This window comes from Trachypithecus francoisi, unplaced genomic scaffold (assembly GCF_009764315.1).
Source record: "Trachypithecus francoisi isolate TF-2019V2 unplaced genomic scaffold, Tfra_2.0 Lachesis_group1, whole genome shotgun sequence".
Taxonomy (NCBI): Eukaryota; Metazoa; Chordata; class Mammalia; order Primates; family Cercopithecidae; genus Trachypithecus; species Trachypithecus francoisi.
Window position 1 is genome coordinate 139588261 of NW_022681454.1, and position 22703 is coordinate 139610963.

The following is a 22703-nucleotide window of genomic DNA, read 5'->3' on the forward strand; positions in this document are numbered from 1 at the left end:
GATCCTGATGCCTCTGTAATGTGGCAATGGAGTGAAAAAGGAAAGGTGAGGAAACAAGAGATAAATGAAGAAGGAAAGTGCTTACTTTCTGCTCACTAAGCAAGAAGGTTCACTCTTTGGGGCAGGCACAAAGTTGGTTCTCTCCCCGTTGGAGCTTTTCCTGGTTCTTCAGTAATACTCCCCTCCAATCACTGGAAACCCTTCACCTGTACTCTGCCTGATGTGGGTCGTATTGTCTCACTTTTTTACTTACTCCATCCACAGCCACTAGTCAGCTGAGACCAGTTCAGTTGCTGAGAAGCCTTAAGGAAATACCTAGGACAACCTCATATTCGTGGCCCACCTCTCTTCCAGAGGAAACTAATGACCCTGAAAAATAGATGAATCCCCATTCAGAATCTTTACTTTGCTCTACCATAAGCTGCTCACTGCCTCATCTTTGGTCTTTGAATTCATCAGAAACCAGTCCACTGTCTCCACTAAAACCTCAAAACTTCAAGAGATAACTTTTAGACTCTCTAAAGTCTCCTTGAATTAGCTTTCTCTGGTTCCAAGGGGGAAAACACCCTATACCATCTCTCCTTATGTATATTTCTAGTACACCCTCGGCTCACTCCATAAAATCTTCCCCCAATCTCCAGGTCTCCCAACCCTTTTGGATTAGAAATATAGGAGATATCTGTGCAGTTCTTACGTTCCCACTAGGGAATTTCTACAAGGTGATCTGGTTCATAAATCACATTAGTATCTGATAACTATTGCTTTAAGGGGTCAAAGTTTTCCAATTTTACATCCTATGATATTAGTTTTTTACAATTTATGTTTTAAGAAACTCAAGGGGGAAACAGCTAAAAATTATACAATATGTCTTATGGATATATTATTTTCTAAAGCTTTCCTAAACATTCCATGAATTTTACATTGTTCTTCAGTATAATCTCTGTTAGTCAAGCAGAGTGTCTAATGGCTGCCACATTGTTCTAACCCAGTTCCATTCTTCATGTCTGTTCCTTCTGCTTGTGGTTCAATTCTTACTTTTCAACACCTTCCAAATTTACTGCCCTGTCAAAGCTTTAATGACAACTTCTCCAGAAAGTGATCTCCAGGTACTTTGGACTCTGTTGATTTTATCATTCTTCTACCTTGTGCAGTAATTATAGCCAATGCCTATAACTTATATTGCCTTCTTGCGTTGTCTTGTGCTGTCATGTCTCCACAGATATATTTGAAGTTCTTCAAGGGCAGTTGTTATAACATGTGCCTCTCACCATTTTCCTTTTCTGCTAAACTCAATGATCAGAATATATGGAGAAGTTTCCTGTTAAGTGCAGACACAATTGCTATCTATTAAATATCTATTAATGTAGGCAGACAGAGTTGACTTATGCGGCATAATATCTTTCCATGTCCTATGATAGCAGTTCCTTATTGTTGCCACACCAAATTTTTTTTTATTTACTTTTACTTTAAGTTCCAGGATACAGATGCAGGAAATGCAGGTTTGTTACATAGGTAAACGTGTGTCATGGTGGTTTGCTGCACCATCAACCCATCCCCTAGGTATTAAGCCCCGCATGCATTAGCTATTTATCCTGATGCTCTCCCTTCCCCTGCCCCACTCCCCTGACAGGCCCAGGTGTGTATTGTTCCCCTCCCTATGTCCATGGCCACATTAAACTTAAAGACTATTAGGACATGTCAGATAGAAAAGAAGCAGAAAACAAAATCACATGAGAAATATGGTATGACATTGTTTAACAAGGATAACAAGGATGCTGTTGTTTGGAAATGTATCTAAAGGCAATCCTTTTGCATTTCTCTGTGTCTGACCTCACCTTTCTGCCAGGCATAGCATTTGCCTCTAAAAAAATCAGAATTGCTACAAGATGAATAAAGTAAGAAAAAGGTCAGTCTACTTTTTGACATCTGGCAACAATTCTGGATCCATATAGCAAGACAATGATCTTGACTATAAGGCTTTTCCTGTTTCCATTACAATATTCGAATTCAGACTTAGAAAACTAGATCAAGGACTTTCACTATGCTAAAAGAGGAGAAAAGGATATGATGTAAAGAATATAAAAAATTACCTCAAGCTCAAGTGTATAGGCAAGAGGAAAAGAAACAGAGGAGAAGGCCAAACGTGAAGTCCTCATTTCCCTTTTCTCTAAGTGAAATCCCCCACAAGAAAGTGGAATAAAGGTAATAGAAGCATTAGGACTAGCAGATGACTTTTCAGGACATAGACTCAAAAGAACTTGAGATTTTTAGGGGAAAAAACATCATTCAACATTTAACATGATATAGGAACACTTAGGGTGCATTAGTGGAGGACAGTCTCTAAAGAGATGAACCTGAGACAAAATTGCATCATCTCAATAGCCAACACCTGGTATCCAGGAGCAACAGACGTTCTCAAATACCCTGAATAGGAGATGGGGGAGTGCAAGTGGACTTTGTCCCACCTAGTACCCTTCCCCAGAATGAGGTCACATAAGGCCCATTATCCCCATCATCACAAGACTATAAAAGAAAAAGCAGAAAAGGAAAAATGTCTAAAGCACAATCATTTAGCAAAAAGTTATCTCAGTCATCCATCCCAGATAAAACAGAACTTAACCTCATGTAGTACTGTATCATAATTTTGTAGATATAAAAACTAAAGACCAGAATGGCAGACTTATTTACTGAAGAGTATTATGCTTATGAAGACAGAGAAGAGGCAGTGGTTCCAGTTTTTCTAGCATCTACTCACATGCTGTTGAACTATTCCACACTCTCATCTATAGTCCAGCTTTTCTTTTCACTATAAGTTAATATTACTATTCAATTAATATTTTAAAATAAAAATTCCAATTTTATTTGCAATAGAAATATCAATGAAAATAATTTTAATTCATTTCTTTTAATGATGAAATACATTAAAATGAAAATAACGGTTTTTAAAGAGTTCACAGAACACTATTAATTAGTAAATTTAGCAATGTTACTGAATTCAGTTATTGTACAAAAACAAATTATATCACCATAATGAACAAATAAAAAATAAGAATTATAACATTTAAAATAGAATAAAATATCTCAAATACTCAGAATAAAATCTAACAGAAGATGTTCATGATATCTACACCAAAAATCTACAAAATAGTATTTAGAGGAAATAAAGCAGACAAAAATAAATGGAGAGAGATGCATCATGCTCACACACTGGAAGACTCAGAATTATAAGGATGTCAATTCTAAATTAATCTGGATATTCATGGTAATCACAACCAAAATTCCAGTAGTCTTTTTTTTATATAAAAAATACCAAGCTAAAATTTGTGCAAGAATACAAAGCGCCAAGATTAGCCAAGGAAGACAAAACTAGAATTTTTAAATTGCCAGATAGCAAAACTTATTATAAAGCTTTTGTAATTAAGACAATAACTGGTACAAAGACAGATAAATAGATATATGAAACAAAAGAGGAAGTCTAGAAACAAACTCACAAGTTATAACAACAAATTACACACGTAAATTATGGCAAGTTTGACAACATAGAACAGTAGAGAAGGGGCAATTGCTTTACTAAATGGTGCTGAATGAATTATATATGCATTTGTGATGAAAAAGTGGATCTTGACTCCTGCATACACAAAAATCAATTCCAGAAGGTTGTGCATTTACATGTTCAAAACAAAACAATAAAGCTTTTAGAAGAAAATATCTTTCCCTTTGGGGCAGACCAGGATTTCTTAAAGAGAATATAAGTGGTGACCGTCAAGGGAAGACATTAAAGTTTGACTGCATTTAAACAAAAAACTTCTGTTTATCAAAAGATGCCAAGTAGAAGATGAAATGACAAGCCATGGAGTATAAAAAGACACTTGCAATACTCAGAATATATACAATAAACTTCTATAAATCAATAAGAAAAAAGGCAACTCAATAGAAAAATGGGCAAAAGTCATAAATATAAACTTCACAAAAGAAGGCTTTCAAATTTTCAATAAACATACTAAAAATCCCTCACCTGTATTAGTCTTTTGGAATGCAAGCTAAAATTACAATGAGACATCACTACATGCAAACAAATGAGGCTGAATTTAAAAAAAAAAAGATGATAGCAAGAGTTAGCAAGGATGTGGAACAATGGTACTGCCATACCATGCTGGTGGGGGTAGAAATTCATGTAATTATTTTGGAAAAGAGCTTGATAGTAACTCTCCTTTGGTAGTATCTCACCTTATGTCTGTGCGATTCCACTATAAAAGTTGCCGAATATTATGTACAAGAATACATATTGTATTATGTACAATATTCTTAGTAGCACTATTCACAATAAGAAAAAAACAGAAATAACCCAAATTTCCATAAACAGTAAAACTGATTAATAAAGATATATTCATACAATGAAATGCTCTGCATTAATGAGACTGAAGAAACCCTGATTACATGAACAACATGAATGAATATCACAAACCATGTTAAAGAAAGAAGTCATATGGAAAGAGTATGTACTACAGGAAAACATTCTGTTATGGGCTCAATTGCATCCCCTCACAATTCATATCGCAAAGCTCTAACACTCAATTAGACTGTCTTTGGCAATAGGGCCTCTAAGGAGAAAATTAAGGTTAAATTAGGTCTTTAGAGTGGCGCTCTAATCTAATGCAGCTGTTGCCCTTGTAAGACGAGAGAAAGACGCCAGGGATGCATGAGCCCAGGCTGTGAGGGCACAAGAAGATACTGTCTGCAAGTCAAGGTGGGAGGCCTTGGGAGAAATCAACCCTGCTGGCACCTTAATCTTGGACTTCCAGCCTCCAAAACTGTCAGAAAATAAATTTCTGTTTCTTAAGCCACCCAATCTATGGTATTTTATTATGCCAGCCCTGAAAAACTAATACACATTTATATAAAAGTGGGAGGAAATGCTCCGAGGATACAGTACCTGAAAGAGGACATGAGGAGAGCCTCTAGGGTTAAGAAAATGTTCTGTTTCTTGATCTAGGTGTTGGATCTTCAGGTATATTCCTTTTGCAAAAAATGTATTGAGTTGCACCCTTAAGATTTGCTCACTTTTCCATATGCACATTTTTCTTCAATATGCTTTTCAAGTGACATTAGGATCCAAATTCATCTGTCTATGGTCCTTAAAAAATGGGCACTATTAGATTTTGTTTGTTTGTTTCTTTTGAGACAGAGTTTCACTCTTGTTGCCCAGGCTGGAGTGCAATAGGACGATCTCGGCTCACTGCAACCTCCACCTCCCAGGTTCAAGCGATTCTCCTGCCTTAGCCTCCCAAATAGCTGGGATTACAGGCATGCGCCAGCACGCCCAGCTAATTTTGTATTTTTAGTAGAGACGGGGTTTCACCATGTTGGTCAGGCAGGTCTCAAACTCCTGACCTCAAGTGATCTACCTGTCTTGGCCTCCCAAAGTGCTGGGATTACAGGCATGAGCTACCATACCTGGCCAATTTTTTAAATAATTCCTGATTTTAAAGGTAATCAAGAAGAAATAAAAGGGCAGCTTTCAATCTGCAGGTGTTCCTCATTAGCACTACAGGTGTGATCATTGGAGAACCAACCTTTCAGGGCTGCGCCTGAAGACAACAGCAGTCTTTCCCTCGAATACATTTTGTTTTTATATTTTTGACTTAGACTTCTCCTCAGATTATTTAATCATTTTTATGTATGTTTAATTGAGCATAGAATCTATGTCTATTCAATTTTAAAGCATATTTTTATACTTAACAGTATATATATTTGAGAAATTCTTAAAATTTGGGCAACTTTAGCCAGGAAACACCCAGCGTCAGACTTTCAGTGCTATGCCTGACCTCTGAAATTATTTCCTTTTGTAAACACTAAATATTCCACCAATTGGATTCCTATCTAATTTTCTGTGGCCTATTAATTTTATGGAGCTTTTTTTTTTTTTTCAGAAAAAAACACAGGTAAAGCAAATGTTTGTAATTGTAGGTTTTTAGAAGTGTCTGCATTTAAACTTTGGAAAGAAAATATAAACAGAAAAAGAAATACAGTAAACACCTCTTCTTTGTCTCTGTCTAAAAGCAATAAGATAGAAAAAACTTTACTGAATTATAATTATACCTAAATCAATCATCAATAATGAACACCCACAAAGGTAATGATCAAGGCCCAGGAATTTAAAAATATATGCTTAATCCATGCCAGAAGAAAGGAAGAAATAAAATAACAAAGATAACAAAGCTAAATCCCATGTTTAAAGCATATGGAGAAGCTGTTTCCTAAGAATATATAATTCAAGTCTAGCATTACTTTTTAAATTTTAATCAGATTTTTACTTCGTTGATGACAACATCCTTCTCTAAATGACATACTCTGTCCATGATAATTTTATTTTCTTAATCATTATTTTTTACTCCGTATTGTTTATTTAAATAAATAACCCAACTTTTCTCCCATAGACAATTTAGCAGCAACATGGACTCAAGAAATCTTCTATTTATTTATTTGTTTATTTATTTTTTGAGACTGAGTTTTGCTCTGTCACCCAGGCTGGAGTACAGTGATGTGATCTCGGCTCACTGCGACCTCCATCTCCCAAGTTCAAGCAATTCTCCTGCTTCAGCCTCCCGAGTAGCTGGGGTTACAGGCTCGTGCCACCATGCCTGGCTAATTTTTGTAATTTTTAGTAGAGACAGGATTTCACCATGTTGATCAGGCTGTTCTTCAACTCCTGACCTCAAGTGATTCGCCCACCTTAGCCTCCCAAAGTGCTGGTATTACAGGTGTGAGTCACCATACCTCGCCAGCTTCTATCTTTTGAGAACTATCCTTTAAATCTCTTAGCCTTAAATTTTTAGAAATAACATTATTATCATTATTGTAATAATAAAGCTAATCCTTCAGTACTGCCAAATAGAAGCCAGGCATTGCTCTAAGTTGCTGTCTTGCATATTAAATTTTCTATGTAGATAATCATGTCATCTGCAAATATAGACAGTTTTAGTTCTAAAATAAATAAATAAATAAATACTCATAACAACCTTCCTGGCTGATTACACTATTATCTCCATTTTATAGATGAGTGAGCTGAAGCACAGTTTGGTTACCATGTTGCCCAAGGCACAGCCATTGAGCAAAGGTAAGATCTGAAGGCAGGGAACTGCCACCAACCCTTATCCTTTGACTTCTCAGCTGAGCTAATGTGCTTCTGTTCTTTCCACATGTGCACCTGTTAGTCTAACACAAATTCTGTCCTTATGTCTTATTATTGGAATGTATTCTTCTTACTGTGAAGTTTCTCATTTTACTTTAAATGTATGTCCCCCACAAATTCTATTCTTTGTATGTCTTTGCTATTTTCTACATTTTCATGCATTCATTAGAATTTTAAACATATTATATCTTTAATTCAAAATAGTTATTATTGCCTAAGAGTTTAAAGAAATTTACATATATTATTCTATACATTGCAGTGCACGCGCACACACACACACACACACACACACACATCCGCCACTATTCTCTGAATTGCATTTGAGGTATTTTATTACTTATTTTCTTACCTTCTGTGTGACACCATTGCCAAAGTCAAATTCCAAGAGTCTAGACCTCTTATACTCAAATGGTGATCCATAAACTGGCAGCATCACCATCACCTAGAGTTCATTAGAAATACAGAATGCCAGGCTCCACCAGCTGAGTCAGATTCTTCATTTCAACAAGAGTGCCAGATGATCAGAAGGCATATTAAAGTTTGAGAAACTTGTTTTAGATGATATAGTGCTCTAAACTAGGGCTTTCTTAATTCTTCCTTCAACTATTTCCTTAATTTCTATGAAACTTATTATTGTAATTATTTTACCACTAAGTGTTCTAGTCTGTTATAATTAATAGTATGGAGTGCTTCTCTCCCTTATCAGCTTTCCTTCCTGGAATATTATTTAATTTTCCTGAGTTAATTATTGAGACCTTAAAACAGAAGCTTCTCTTCTTATAAACATATTAGATTCCAAGGGCTGTCTGCAAACTAGTTGTTTCAAAGGTTCTGTATTCCCCATATGTGTCTACAAATGCCATCAGTTGGAAATAATAGGCAGAACTGACATACTTGAGCTACGGTGTGTAGCCTAGTAAATGTCTATGAGAGTTCCTAAGTTAAAAGATCAGTAGTAGAGGAGCTACTATTTTCTCAAAATCCTGTTTGATTTTATACTATCCGCTGCATTTACAATGTTCATCTTAAGTCTTGTGTAAATTCTTCTCAGGTTTTCTTAGCTATCAGGTATTCATTTACCAGTTGCCCTAGGGGTTTCTTGCTTTTTGTATAAGCTGTCCTAAAGAAGTTCCAGAAAGATGACTTAGTAGTAATACAGGATTCTTGCTTCTGGCTAAAACAATCACCATCAACAATGTCTAAAACCAAACATAATAACAAAATAAAACCCTCAAAGAGAAGTAACCCTTTGAAAACCATCAAATAAACTTATAAAACAGTAAATTAATTCAAAAGAAAATCAATCTTATTTTCAGTTTTTAAATTAAGGCAAAATTCTGTGTTGGTAAGTGCTTTTCACTGTTTTAGTGAAATTCTAGTACCCATATCTTGACAGAAATTATGAAATTTCTTTATCACTTTGTCTTTTTGCACTGGCTCTGGAATGATTTTCCAACATATGAGCTAAGTAGGATAAGAATATTAATTTACTTGAGCATATGGTATCAAGGAAAGTAATTGTTTAGAATTTGTCCAATAGGAAAATATGAACTGTTTGCCTATAGAATGGGCATTAGATGGTAATGAGTTAATATTAATTGTGTCACATGTGATAACCATATCAGAGTTATGTAAAATGAATATATTTATCTCTTAGAGATTTATATTTAAGTAAATTCAATTGAAATATCAAAAAAATTATCAATGTAATATACTGGTATACACACACCACCAGCACAAAATGTAAAAAGACAGAAGCACCACACACATACCACAAAAACAAACAGAAAGAGGAACATTAAGAGCCTAGAAAATATATCAATAACACAGAAATTTTAGCATGAATGGAGGAAGCTCAAATAACTCATTAGCTCATTGGATGAAAAGCAATGAAAGAAAAAATAATATGATTTTAAGTATTCACAGTGTAACTGAAATTTCACATTACATTTAAGAAATGCTACAAGCACCTTTTATTGACCCTTTGCTCAAACTAATCACTTGGAATTTCTTTTACATATATATTATTGCTCTTACTATTCACAATAACTATTGAAAAGAGACGTGAAGAACACTTTTTCCATTTTCATAACATTTCTGATTTAGCCCAAAGAGGACGGAAGTTTTACTAGTAGGTAGTTTCAGTGCATAACACACTAAATCATGTATAAAACATAGTATACAAATTTAGGTGTGCAAAGGAATTAACATTTTAAAAATTAGATAAAATTAACTCTCAGTCTTTGCCTCTATTCTTCTAGGATTCAGCAATTTTGATGGAGAACATAAACAACAGAAATAATTCAGCAGAAACAAATTTTGCAATGTGGAAAGCACATAAGCACAGAAAACCCAAAAAATCTAAATTCAAAAAACAATCTAAGCAAATGGAATTATAGTTGAATACCTCCATATCCCACTATCAAAGTATGATGGCAAAAGGAAACAAAAATAAAAACTACATTGTGCTCAATAAAGTAGATTTATGCTTCTGGCAATATAGACACTAATAATTCTCAAACGCTCTTCTGCTTCAAAACATTTAGAAATCCGTAATAAAATACAACAAACATACTTTAAAATGCACTTTTGAATTCACAAAAAGCAAGGATGATCTCACAAGGGCAAAATGAAGACAGAGTTGAAACAATGGTTAACATCCTAGTGCAAAAATTATGGGTACTTTGGTGGTGTTTACTAACACTAGGATCTTGGAACCTTGGATTTTAATAGCCTTATAGGAAATAGTGGAGAAGATTTTAGGCTTGCAAAAGATGAGCTGTTGGAGTTTACAGCACTCAAAAGTCCAAAAGGGTGGATACTTTTTTAAAAATGCCCCTTAACAGGGGTAAGTGACAAGGGAAATATTTGTGACATTTCTGGTTTGGAGTAGCAAAAAAAAAGGAATTCTTCTAAAAATGCATAATCCACAATCCTTCCCCTATGGCTTTTGGACTTTGTTTTCTAGTGTTTATAAGTCCTGAAAATCTTCCAGAAGATAAATTAACTTAAAGAGCAAATTAAATCCTCTTCAAAGGAATTTAACCCCATCTTAGACATCTCAGGATTCCCAGAATTTTAAATAAACCAATAATAAGTTCACAATCCAAAATTACACAACCTACCCAAAAGTAAGCCTTTATAAAAGAGAGTGCAAACAAGCAACAAACAGTAGAATTAGATTGCCAAGGAATTCAGATTTTGTACAGTCACATAACACAAAATAATATCAGTGTGTTAAAAACCCCTGAGAGCATAAAAGAGGAAATGTATTAGGCCATTCTTGTGTTGTTATACAGGAATACCTGAGACTGGGTAATTTATACAGAAAAGAGATTTAATTAGCTTACAGTTCTGCAGGTTGTGCAAGCATGGCACCAATATCTGCTTGGCTTCTGGTGAGCTCAGCAGTAAGTGTACAAACATGGTGGAGGGTGAGGCGGGAGTAGACACATCACAAGGGAAGAGTGGGAGTAGGAGAGAGACATGGAGGAGGCAGCCCCTTTTAAACAACCAGATCCCATGTGAATTAACTGAGCTAGAACTTACTCCAAGGGGATAGTGCTGAGCTATTCATGAGATATCTTACCCCATGATTCAATACCTCACACCAGGCCCCATCTCCAACATTGGGGATTACATGTCAACATGACACTTGGAGAGAACACACATCCAAACCATTTGCAGAAACTAAAGATGTAACAAAGAAACAATAGAATATTAAAAACAATTAGAATTTTAAAAGACTAAAAGTAACTTCTAGAAATTAAAAATTAAATAAATAAATTATAATTGCATAGACGCATTGAAGAAAATTAGGTACAACTTCAGAGAGGGAGTTAATAAACTGAAAAATACATTCGAATAATTAGATAAAATAAAACAAAGACAGAAAAAGTGATAAAACCTATGCAAGGTGGAAGAGAAAATAGGAAGCTCTAACTTGTGACCAATCAGATTCCCTGAAGAAGAGAGAAGAGAGAATGCAAAGACCAGGGCCAAGCTGAGGTCAAGGCAAGCGAATAAGGCAAAAAGTTTAAGGAGGCATTTACTCTTAAATATTGTCATCTAGAAGAGACAATATTTTAAAAAAAGTTTCAATTTTCCATAATTGAATCTTCAGGTTCAGGAAACACAATGTTTTCCAAGCAGAATAAATAAAAAGAAATTTGCACCAAGAAACTGGTAAAACAGTACAATACCAAAAACAAAGAGATCTTCTTACAGCCTGAAATAATAGGTTGACTCTTGGTGCCCTGCCCAGAGTTCCTTCACCAAAACAATAGACCCACACTCACCCTCCTATTGATAATTGTCCTCATATCACTGGAAATGTCTCAAAAGTTTCACACTCCCTCTAGGGACAGCCCAAAGCCAAAGCATGACTTATAAAAGGATACCAAAGGCCAGTACCCCAGCGTGAATGGGGGACATTTTTGTGGAACCCTCAGATTGCAGAGCTGCTTATGGGACCAGGCTGATCTGCTAAGTCGCATCTTTAACTTGTGATTTTCCTGCTCTATCTTGTTTTTTTTATTATTATTTTTATTTTTCTGATTCCAACTAACAAAACTGAGAATCCTCATCTTGAGTTGACTCTACTTAATTGCAAGCTAAGACAATTACCAACAAACAAATCACAAATATATCATCCATCAACAGATTTTCAAAGCAATGACGGATGTCAGAAGACTAGAAAAACATAGTCTTAGTACTGAGAAAAAAATGTCAGTTAAGACTCTATTCTCAAACTATAATTTGAGAACAAAAATGAAGTAAATATATATTCAGATGGATCAAAACAAAGTTTACAACCAAATGACCCAAGGGAAAGGATACTTTAAAGAAAGATTTTGGGGCAGAAAGAAAAGAATCTCAGATAAGTATGAGATACAAGAAGAACTGGAAAAAATAGTGAATAGGTAGGTAAACTTAATAAACAATAACTATTTAAAGTAATCATGTTTAATTCAATAAGTAACAAAACAATGTAGAGCTAAGTGATTGTACCAAAAAAGAAGGAGGTGATAAAATTTCAGTTATAATATCTTGCAATGTTGAGAAGGAGACAAGAGAGATGAATTAACTTTAGAATCTGATTATGAAAGTAATGACTCTAAGATTAATTTCTATAAAACAGAATTCAAGTGGATTAACCTCAAGCCAGCAGAGTGAACAGAAGAAAATAGAAAACCTCAATCAGAAAGAAGGCATGAGGAATTTCTGTTTCTGGCTATAATGAAGTAACTTGTCCTGGATTAGTCCATTCTGTACAAATGACCATAAAGTGGCCAAAATATATTCAGAAAATATTTTCAAGCTTTGTACAACAATGTTTTCAAGCATTGTACAACATTGTACAAAACTGTACTTTATGAGTAACAGGAAAGCTCCATAATAGTCCCAGTTATCTCCTTAGTGATAACTTTCCAACCTCAGCAAAGCAAGCTGGAATCTAAGCAAAGCAAAGGGCCTGCAGCTCTTAGAAGGTAGAGATTAGAGTTCAAGGAAGCTGAAGTGAACAGAATATGCAAGGCAAGAAGCCAGAAAGGAAGTAGCTGCTCAGAAGGGAGGTTTCAGATATCTGAGCAGAATTCCCTATGAGTTCTTGGCCAAGAATTGAGCTATACATGTCCAGAACAAGAATACATGAGGCATTTTAGAGAGTTACTGCTACTGATTGAGAATGCATGAGAGATGTTAGAGAAATTAGAGGTCAAGCAGTGACAGTGGATATTGGAGTTCATGTCACCCAGAGTGGAGATCCCTCATTAATGCAGTCTAATACCCCAGGCAGCCAGCTGAGAAATTGGCTGCTTTATGAGTCATGCTTTGTGAGCAGAGATAATGAGCTAAAATAAGGTATGTTTTAGATTCAGCCTAACAAAGCTTTAAAGCTAAATCTTGACAAGATCTACAGGAGACATAGAGTTCAGAGATTAAGTGAAACAGTTAGAGTGGCTTTTGACACATGTAAGGTTTTCCAAAGGTCTGCCCTAACAAAATGTATACCCTGGGATACGTGAATTTAACGTGATCATCTATTAAACGTTTTTACCATGTCCAGTATATAACTACTTATATTACTAGATTACTAGATAGACAAAATAAAATGACACACAGTAAAGAATAAGCCATCAAAAGAAACTGACCCAGAGATGGCATGGCTCTTGCATTTAGCAGATGATGACTTTAAATCAGCTATTAACATATACTCAAAAAACCAAAGAAATTGTGTTCATAGAATTAAAGGAAAATATAGTCTTAATGAAAGAACAGATGGTAACTCTCAGAAAATAAATGAAATCTATTTTTAAAGGCAAATAGAAACTCTATAATGGAAAGAACAATAAATGAAATGTAAAATTCACTACACGAATTTAACAGCAGGCCAGAAATAGTAGAAGAGTCAGTGAGATGAAAGAGAAATCACTTGAAGTTCTGCAATCTGAAGGATAAAGGCACAATTTATTTTTTAATGAACAGAAATGGGGGACAATATCCAATAACTAACATATGTATAATAGTAGTTTTAGGAAGAAAAAAATAGAATATAAAGTATTTAAATAAATCATGGCTGAAAATATGCTAAATTTGATGGTGAAAAATCAACTTATAGGATCCAGAATTTGAAAAAATCCTAAAAAAGATCAAAATAAAGAAATACCCAAGCATGTCATGGTCAAACCACTGAAAAAAAAAGATAAAGCAATCAGAGGAAAAGGAACATTACTACAGGGAACAATAATAAAAAATAATTGCTTACTGTTCATCTAAACAAGGTAGGCAAGCTAATAATGAGCCAATATCTTTAACATGCTGAAAAAATTTATTTGAGAAATTTATGTCTAATAAAAATATCCTTCAAAAATAAGGTAAAATGGGCATTTTATTATAAACAAAAGATCATAAATTATTTGCAACAAACATAAACTACAAAAAATGCTAAATAAAAAAAGGGAAAATTATACTATATGAAAAGTCATGTCCATAGATGGGAAGAGTCATAAAAATAGACAGAAATATAAGATGTTATTCCCCCTTATTATTTTCTTAAAAGATAGGCTATTTTTTATAAAAGCAATAATAATTTCACAAGGTAGAGTTTTTAATAAATAAAAAAGATGTGCAAAAGAATGTACAATGGATAAGGGACAAGCTAACAGAATTTTACTTTTGAATGTTTATTATATTTGGGAAATGGAAAGTAGAAACTGAGAAGTGGGAATCATCAGGTTTGGAGCTGGAACTGTGAAGGGTTAGGTGTTAAGTGGAATAACACTGAATCTAAATAGACTTAAAAGCTGAGAATAGGATAGCATTAACCTTAAACACTATAAAATTTTTTTAAAGAGCTAAGAAGTCAATAAAGTAAATAAAACAGAATATTTAAAAGTATGCAATTAGCACAAAATAGTCAAAAAAGGAGCAAAAACAAAACAAAACAAAAAAAAAAAGACAAAAGGAAAACAAATAGGATGATGATAGACTTGAACACAACCGTATGTATAATTACATGAAATGTAAACAGAAAAAGAAATATAAATAGACTAAAACTAAACAAGGAGTCAATAAACTATGTCTTGTAGGAAAAATTTTGCATACTTGTTTTGTAAATATTTGTGGGAAAAAATCGCCTGACCATTCACATGTTTTCTGTGAATGCTTTTGTGCTACAATGGCAGAATTTGGTAGTTTTGACAAAGACTGGTTTGCAAAACCTAACATATTTACTGTCTGGCCCTTTACAAAAAACATTTGGTAACCCTTGGAATAAATACTCTATACAGGAGAATTTATGAGAATTATGATGTCACTTTTTAATCCCCATAAAGTCTCCTGTATAATCAGAGTGCCTACAAAAGAGTCCATTTAAATTTGAAAAGACAAATAAGTTGAAAATAAAAAGATGGAAATAATATATAGCATAAGTAGGAATCATAAGAAAGTTGTTGTGGTTATGTTAATATGAGACAGATCTCAAGACAAAATCTATTTCAAGAAACAAAAATAGTATTTCAAAATGATAAAAGAGTAAACTCATCAGAAAGATATGACAATCTTTTTTTATTATTATTATACTTTAAGTTCTAGGGTACATGTGCATAACGTGCAGGTTTGTTACATATGTATACTTGTGCTATGTTGGTGTGCTGCACCCATCAACTCGTCAGCACCCATCAACTCGTCATTTACATCAGGTATAACTCCCAATGCAATCCCTCCCCCTCCCCCCTCCCCCCTCCCCATGATAGGCCCCGGTGTGTGATGTTCCCCTTCCAGAGTCCAAGTGATCTCATTGCTCAGTTCCCACCTATGAGTGAGAACATGTGGTATTTGGTTTTCTGTTTTTGCGATAGTTTGCTGACAATCTTAAATATGTATGCACCTAATAAGAGAGGTTCAAAATTCGTAAAACAAAAACTGGTAACACTAGAGGGAGAAATAAGCAAATTGACAATCTTTGTTGAAGGTTTTTAATACTAGCCTGTCAGTAATTAATATAAGAAGAAGATGAAAAGTCTTTATTATTTATTTCTTCATTAAGAAAAAAATCTGAATAACACTACCTAACCACCTTTGCCTAATTGGTAGTTATAGAATAGTATACTCAGCAAATACTATACACACATTCTCTTTAAAAACACATGGGATATTCATCATGATAGGACATATGCTAACCAGAAAATAAACTGCAAACATTGCTATATGCCAATAACAGACAAACAGGAGCAGAATCATGAGTGAACTCCCATTCACAATTGCTACAAAGAGAATAATATACCTAGGAATTGACTTACAAGGGATGTGAAGGACCTCTTCAAGGAGAACTACAAACCACTGCTCAAGGAAAAAAGAGGGGATATAAACAAATGGAAAAACATTCCATGCTCTTGGATGGGAAGAATCAATATCGTGAAAATGGCCATACTGCCTAAAGTAATTTACAGATTCAATACTATTCCCATCAAGCTGCCATTGACTTTCTTCACAGAATGAGAAAAAAATGCTTTAAATTTCTTATGGAACCAAAAAAGAGCCTGCATAGCCAAGACAATTCTAAGGAAAAAGAACAAACCTGGAGGCATCATACTACCTGACTTCAAACTATATTACAAGGCTACAGTAACAAAAACAGCATGGTACTGGTACCAAAACAGATACATAGACCAATGGAACAGAACAGAGGCCTCAGAAATAACGCCACACATCTACAACCATCTGATCTGTGACAAACCTGACAAAAACAAGCAATAGGGAAAGGACTCCCTATTTAATAAAAGGTGTTGGGAAAACTGGCTAGCCATGTACAGAAAGCTGAAACTGGATCCCTTCCTTATACCCTAGGCAAAAATTAACTCAAGATGGATTAAAGACTTAAACATAAGACCTAAAACCATAAAAACCCTTGAAGAAAACCTAGGCAATACCATTCAGGATATAGACATGGGCAAAGACTTCATGACTAAAACACCAAAAGCAATGGCAACAAAAGCCAAAACTGATGGGTGGGATCTAATTAAACTAAAGGGCTTCTGCACAGCAAAAGAAACTATCATCAGAGTGAACAGGCAACCTACAGAATGGGAGAAAATATTTGCAATCTATCCATTTGACAAGTGGCTAATATCCAGAATTTACAAGTAACTTAAACAAATTTACAAGAAAAAATCAAACAACCCCATCAAAAAGTGGGTAAAGGATATGAACAGACACTTCTCAAAAGAAGATATTTATGTGGCCAACAAACATATGAAAAAAAGCTTATCATCACTGGTCATCAGAGAAATGCAAATCAAAACCACAATGAGATACCAACTCACACCATGGCGTTGATTAAAAAGTCAGGAAACAACAGATGCTGGAGAGGATGTGGAGAAATAGGAACGCTTTTACACTGTTGATGGGAGAGTAAATTAGTTCAACCACTGTGGAAGACAGTGTGGTGATTCCTCAAGGATCTAGAACTAGAAATACCATTTGACCCAGGAATCTCATTACTGTGTATATACCCAAAGGACCATAAATCATTCTACTATAAAGACACATGCACATATATGTTTATTGTGGCACTGTTCACAATAGCTGAGACTTGGAATCAATCCAAATGCCCATCAATGATAGACTGGATAAAGAAAATGTAGCACATATACAGCATGGAATACTATGCAGCCATAAAAAAGAATGAGTTCATGTCTTTTGCAGGGACATGGATGAAGCTGGAAACCATCATTCTCAGCAAACTAACACAAGAACAGAAAACCAAACACCACATGTTCCCCTTCATAACTGAGAGTTGAACAATAAGAGCACAGGGACACAGGGAGGGGAACATCACATACTGGGGCCTCTCGAGGGGTTGGGGGGCTAGGGGAGGGATACCATTTAGAGAAATTCCTAATGTAGGTGACGAGTTGATAGGGTGTAGCAAACCACCATGACACATGTATACCTATGTAACAAACCTGCACATTCTGCACATATACCCCAGCACTTAAAGTAGAATTTTTAAAAAATTAAAAGAATGAATTTTCACAAAGTATGTTCTCTTCCTAAATTGAAATTAACTTAAAAATCTATAATAATTATATATATAGAAAAAGCCCAACCAATTAGAAATTAAATAACCCACTTCTAAATAACCCATAGACCAAAGAAGAAATCACAAAGAAACTTAGAAAATGCTTGAAACTTAATGTTAAGAATGCAACAGCGTAATAGAGGACACAACTAGCATGGTGATTAGAAGGAGATTTGTAGCTTTAAATGCCTATCTCTACTAGAAAATAAAATCTAAGTTTCTGACTTAAAAAAATGAAAAAAGGAAGAGCAATTTAAATCAAAGAAAGGAAAAGAAAAGTAATATTAAAAATCAGAACAGAAGCCAAAGAATTAAATAGACAAATGATAGAGAAAATTTAAAAACACAAGTTAGTTCTTTGAAAAGTTTAATAGAATTGGTAAACTCCCAGCAAATCAGAAAAAAAGAAGAAACAAAAATTATAAAAGTTAATAATTAAAGAATATATAGTGCTGGTGATTCTACAGATATTAAATGGAAAATAAAATATAATGAACAACTTTATGTCAATTAATTTAATAACAAATAGAATGGATATTTTCTAAACAACTCAACTTATCCAAACTGAATCAGAAAAAAAAAAAAAGAAAAGAAAATTGAATGATATTCTTCCCTCTATTAAAGAACTTTAATAGTAATGGGAAACTTTCCCACCAAGAAAGAAGGCAGAAAGAGGAAAAACAAAAAGTACCAGGGGAAAAAAGACAAAAGACAAATTGGAAACACAAAACAACAGCAGAAGGACTTTCAAAATATTAGCTAAGACAGGCCTTGCACAATGGTGCAGGCCTATAATCCCAGCACCTTAGGAAGCCAAGGCATGCAGACCACTTGTGGCCAGAAGTTTGAGACCAGCCTGGCTAACATGGCAAAACCCTGTCTCTACTAAAAATACAAAAATTATCCAGGTGTGGTGATACACACCCATAATCCCAGCTACTTGGGAGGCTGAGGCGCAAGAATTACTTGAACCTGGGAGGAGAAGTTGCGGTTAACTGATATTGTGTCACTGCTCTCCCGCCTCTGTCTCAGATATATATATATATGTGTGTGTGTGTGTGTGTGTGTGTGGTGTGTGTGTGTGTGTGTATTTGTATATATATTTGAGTGTATATGTGTATATATATACACACACATATATATAGTTTAAACGTGTTCTTTAAAAAATGAAGTTTCTAACTTCAAAAAAGTACCCAAGTAAATCTAACAATAGGTCTTCAAAAGAGTCAAACTTACAAAGGAATATTGGATACAAAGGATGAATCAAAAGAGTAAACCAACTAAAAGAAGTAAAAGAAAATGATTTAGCCATCATTTTAAGGATCCATTTTAAGACTAAAAGTAGTACTGGGGATAAAGAGGTATCCACTTGATAAAAGATCCAGTTCACCTTAAAATACAACAATGAATAATTCTAAAGTTGTGTCCACTTTGCTATATAAAATTAATAGGATTACAAGAACAACAGTATTACACAGTGCTGATACAATTCTTTCGGAAGACTAACCCAGATAAAATTATGTAAGAATAATATTAAGGCTGTGACACATTTATGTGATGTTAACCTATATTACAAAGTGAAAATTACTGAAACGATAAGTATTCGACATAGAAAACTAAATTAATACAAAAGAACAGATAGTCAAGAAAATAAATCAAACAATTATAAAACTTTAATAAATCCCAAATCAGAGCAACACAATAATAGATGAAAAATCATTACTACTACTAAAGATATCATTGCGGAGAAACTTTTATAAACTCATAATTCACCACCTCATGGCCATGCATTTCAAAAGCATCAAATAATTAAAACCAATTTTAATACAAAAACAGTATTTTTCATCCCATCTGAAAATGAGACAATATCTTGACTCTTAAAGAGATGAAGCACAATTATTAGACACAAGATAGATTAAGTACATTTTAAAATTGCACACTAAAATGTAATATATTAAAGATAAAACCATGATATATAGAATATCAATATATATGTGGATAAAAATGATCCTACAAAATATTTAGGGAATATGTAAGTGTTCAAAGGCCAACTTTCTTCAGATAAATCACAAAGCAGATGAACTAATGATACAGAGACTGAAAAATACAGAAAATACTTCACAGGTGTAATCACGGGTACAACACCATTATAATTGAAAAGAGTAAAACATAACCAAACTGCCTAATGAAAGGAGAATCATTAAAAAATCTGTCATTTACCAAGTGGATGGAATATACGATTTTTTTTAATGACAAGTGTCAGGGAGGATGTCTCTTTCACTAAACCTAGCATTTATCGCCACCAATAACTCTCACTCATAGTTTGTCATATGTATGTAGATATATAGAAGAGTTTTCCACTAAGAAAGTGGCACATAAACTGGGAACAAAGCTTGGGTGGGTTTCAAATCACCTGGATGTAATGGGAAGAGGTCTGAGAACAGCTGGTGCTGGAGCAGAATAAACACAGAGGAAAGACTGAGGGATCCAATTCCAAGGGCCCCTTGGCAGATGGGTCTGATCAGATTGGAAGTGAATGCTGAGTAACTCTTAAGTCGGATAATGAGCAGTCTTGGATGCCAAGTTATAGAATTTAAACATTATTTAAACAATTTCTGAGGAGGGGAGGGTTATGACCAATACTATTGTCTTTTAGATCATTTAATGTGAAACACATGGGAGAACCTAGAAACAGGGAGACTAAATGTAAAATATCAGATGAGAAAACTTAATAAGGAAAATTCTCAAAAAGTAGAAGAGTTAGGAATTCATACAGTATGCAAAAGAACTAAATACAATTATTGTAAAAAGACCTAAGTACATTGTAGCCCAATAGCAAATTTTGAGTACAGCTGGAAAAATAGCACGATGTTGAGAAATACTGAGAAGAACTATGACAAAAAGGGGTCCATGTAAGCTCCATGCTAGAACTATGTGAAGGTAGTTGCATTCATCATATGTTAAAAATGAGCTCTAAGAATACTATACGTGAATTAATGGGCAAACAGAAAGTTTTGTTTCCTTGTTTTCATAAAAAGCCAAAGTAATGGAGTTAACTGTGGCAAAAAAAAAAAAAAAAAAAACCAAGACTGATGATGACAATTGACCTCAAGTATGGAGAGGGAGTGTTAAGGAGACAGATGCTGATTAGCTGACTTTTGCAATATATCTGTGGAGGACTGTGCAATACAAAATGAGTTTAATTAGGCAAACAAGATGTATTTTCCTATAAGATATAAAAGCATCTCCGAACACATACCTTCTTTCCACTCTCTCTCTTTTACCCCAAAAACCTATGTAATATGCATCCCTGAAAATCTTCAAGAAGCAGTAACACTCTGCTTTTCAAATTCACATTTCCTAATGGCCTCCTCAAGACACATGATTCTGTGATTCTATTAATATGCCATGCTCTATTCAATAAGATTGTCTTCTAAGCAGATAGCTTCTGCCTGGAGTATATGGAGCTATGATGAAAGAGAGAACTGTCTTGAAGTCAGCTGGAACATACCAGTCAGCCATCAGAGAACAGTGATGTGATAGACACGTTTCTATCACTTATTCCACATTTGACACAATAATTTTTTCAATCATTACACAATATCACTCAGGCACAGAGAAGAGACAACCTCTTTCAAAACGGTCCCCAAGGCCTGATGCACTGTCCAAAAGAGACAATCTGAGTTGTCTCATTGCCAGCCTAGATGCTGCTTCACTCTGCATATTTTCTGCTTTCCACGTCTCTACTTTAGTATTTTTCCAAGTATTTCTGAAATTTATTTCACCCTCTCCAAAGCATATCATATCTTGTATACAACCACTTTTTTAAAAAGTTTAAATTTTAAACAACTTGACATTTTTGGAACGTATAATTCTATTTTATTTTTATCTAGGGGCCTGTCTTGTAATATATAAAGCTAAAACACAAACTCTATAAGCCTAGAGGCATCTAAGTTGAAGTTTCCTCTAAGACCTACTTAAGGAAGTAGACTTTTTTTAGAGCTGTAGAATGGAAGCTAGCCACATAAGGTGAAGATCAGTGAATCACATCCAGCTGAAAAAGAAAATTAAGTTGTTCCCTGTGGAGAGCAGAGATTTAGGAAGCCAAAGGTGCCTCACAGGCAAGGGGATGTGGGCCTAGGAAATAAAATTCTGATCCAGGAGGAAGTTGTCCTGGCAATCCTCTCCTAAAGACAGGCTTGAATTGTCACACGGGTCTTCAGTTTCCCCAACTACTGATTTTCTCCAGATCTAACTTCTCTAGACTCAAGAATCACAACCTGAATTTCTGCCCAAGCTTCTGTCCCTAAGGCTTGAAAGTATGTGTCTTTCGTGTGTCAAAAGTGAACACCCTGCTGGTTGCTGGAGGAGAAGAGAGAAGCTTTGTCCTTTCTCAGCTTTACTGTTTGATTTTAAGCAACCAGCTGGGGAAATTCTGGACTTAATGAGTCCTTCTTTTGTCCTTGGAAGAGTTACAGAATGCAGCTGTCAGGCAGCAAGAGTTGTACAGGAATCTTACAGATCCTCTGTAATTCTTCACATAACATCGTATTTTACATTATCAGTTACTAGCGGCGTGACAGCTGAGACTCTACCTCCTATAAATTCCCCAACAAAGGAAGACCGATGTGTCTTCTTTATCAGCCACATTTTCCTGTACATCCTCTGAGAGGTCTTTGAAGAAAAGCAAATTTTCCTTTTTTCCTATGAACAAAGGAAGGAACAGCATGTATTAATACAGAGTTACTAGAATTCAGTGACCCAGGAAGCACTTCCTAAATATCTCTTTGAGCCAGGCATAGAGTGAGGTTCTATAGATCTGGTTCAGAAGAGTATAAATAATTTTTTGCACACCCTGCCTAGGCAGAAGCAGCTCTGTGCAGAGGAGAGCTCCAAGTCTCAAGACATGTGATAAAGCCTTTATTCTGA

General features: G+C 34.7%; 1 protein-coding gene and 1 long non-coding RNA gene across 3 annotated transcripts in view; one reads left to right on the top strand and one right to left on the bottom strand.

Annotated features, from left to right (window-relative positions):
- Positions 1 to 22703, bottom strand: part of INPP4B (inositol polyphosphate-4-phosphatase type II B) — an 865488-nt gene that overhangs the window by 743976 nt on the left and 98809 nt on the right. The gene's annotated exons all lie outside the window — the stretch shown is intronic.
- On the top strand, positions 948 to 22622 carry LOC117085963. Its single transcript, XR_004438153.1, has 4 exons — positions 948 to 958; positions 5348 to 5352; positions 17488 to 17692; positions 22606 to 22622. It is a non-coding gene; the product is annotated as an uncharacterized LOC117085963 (long non-coding RNA).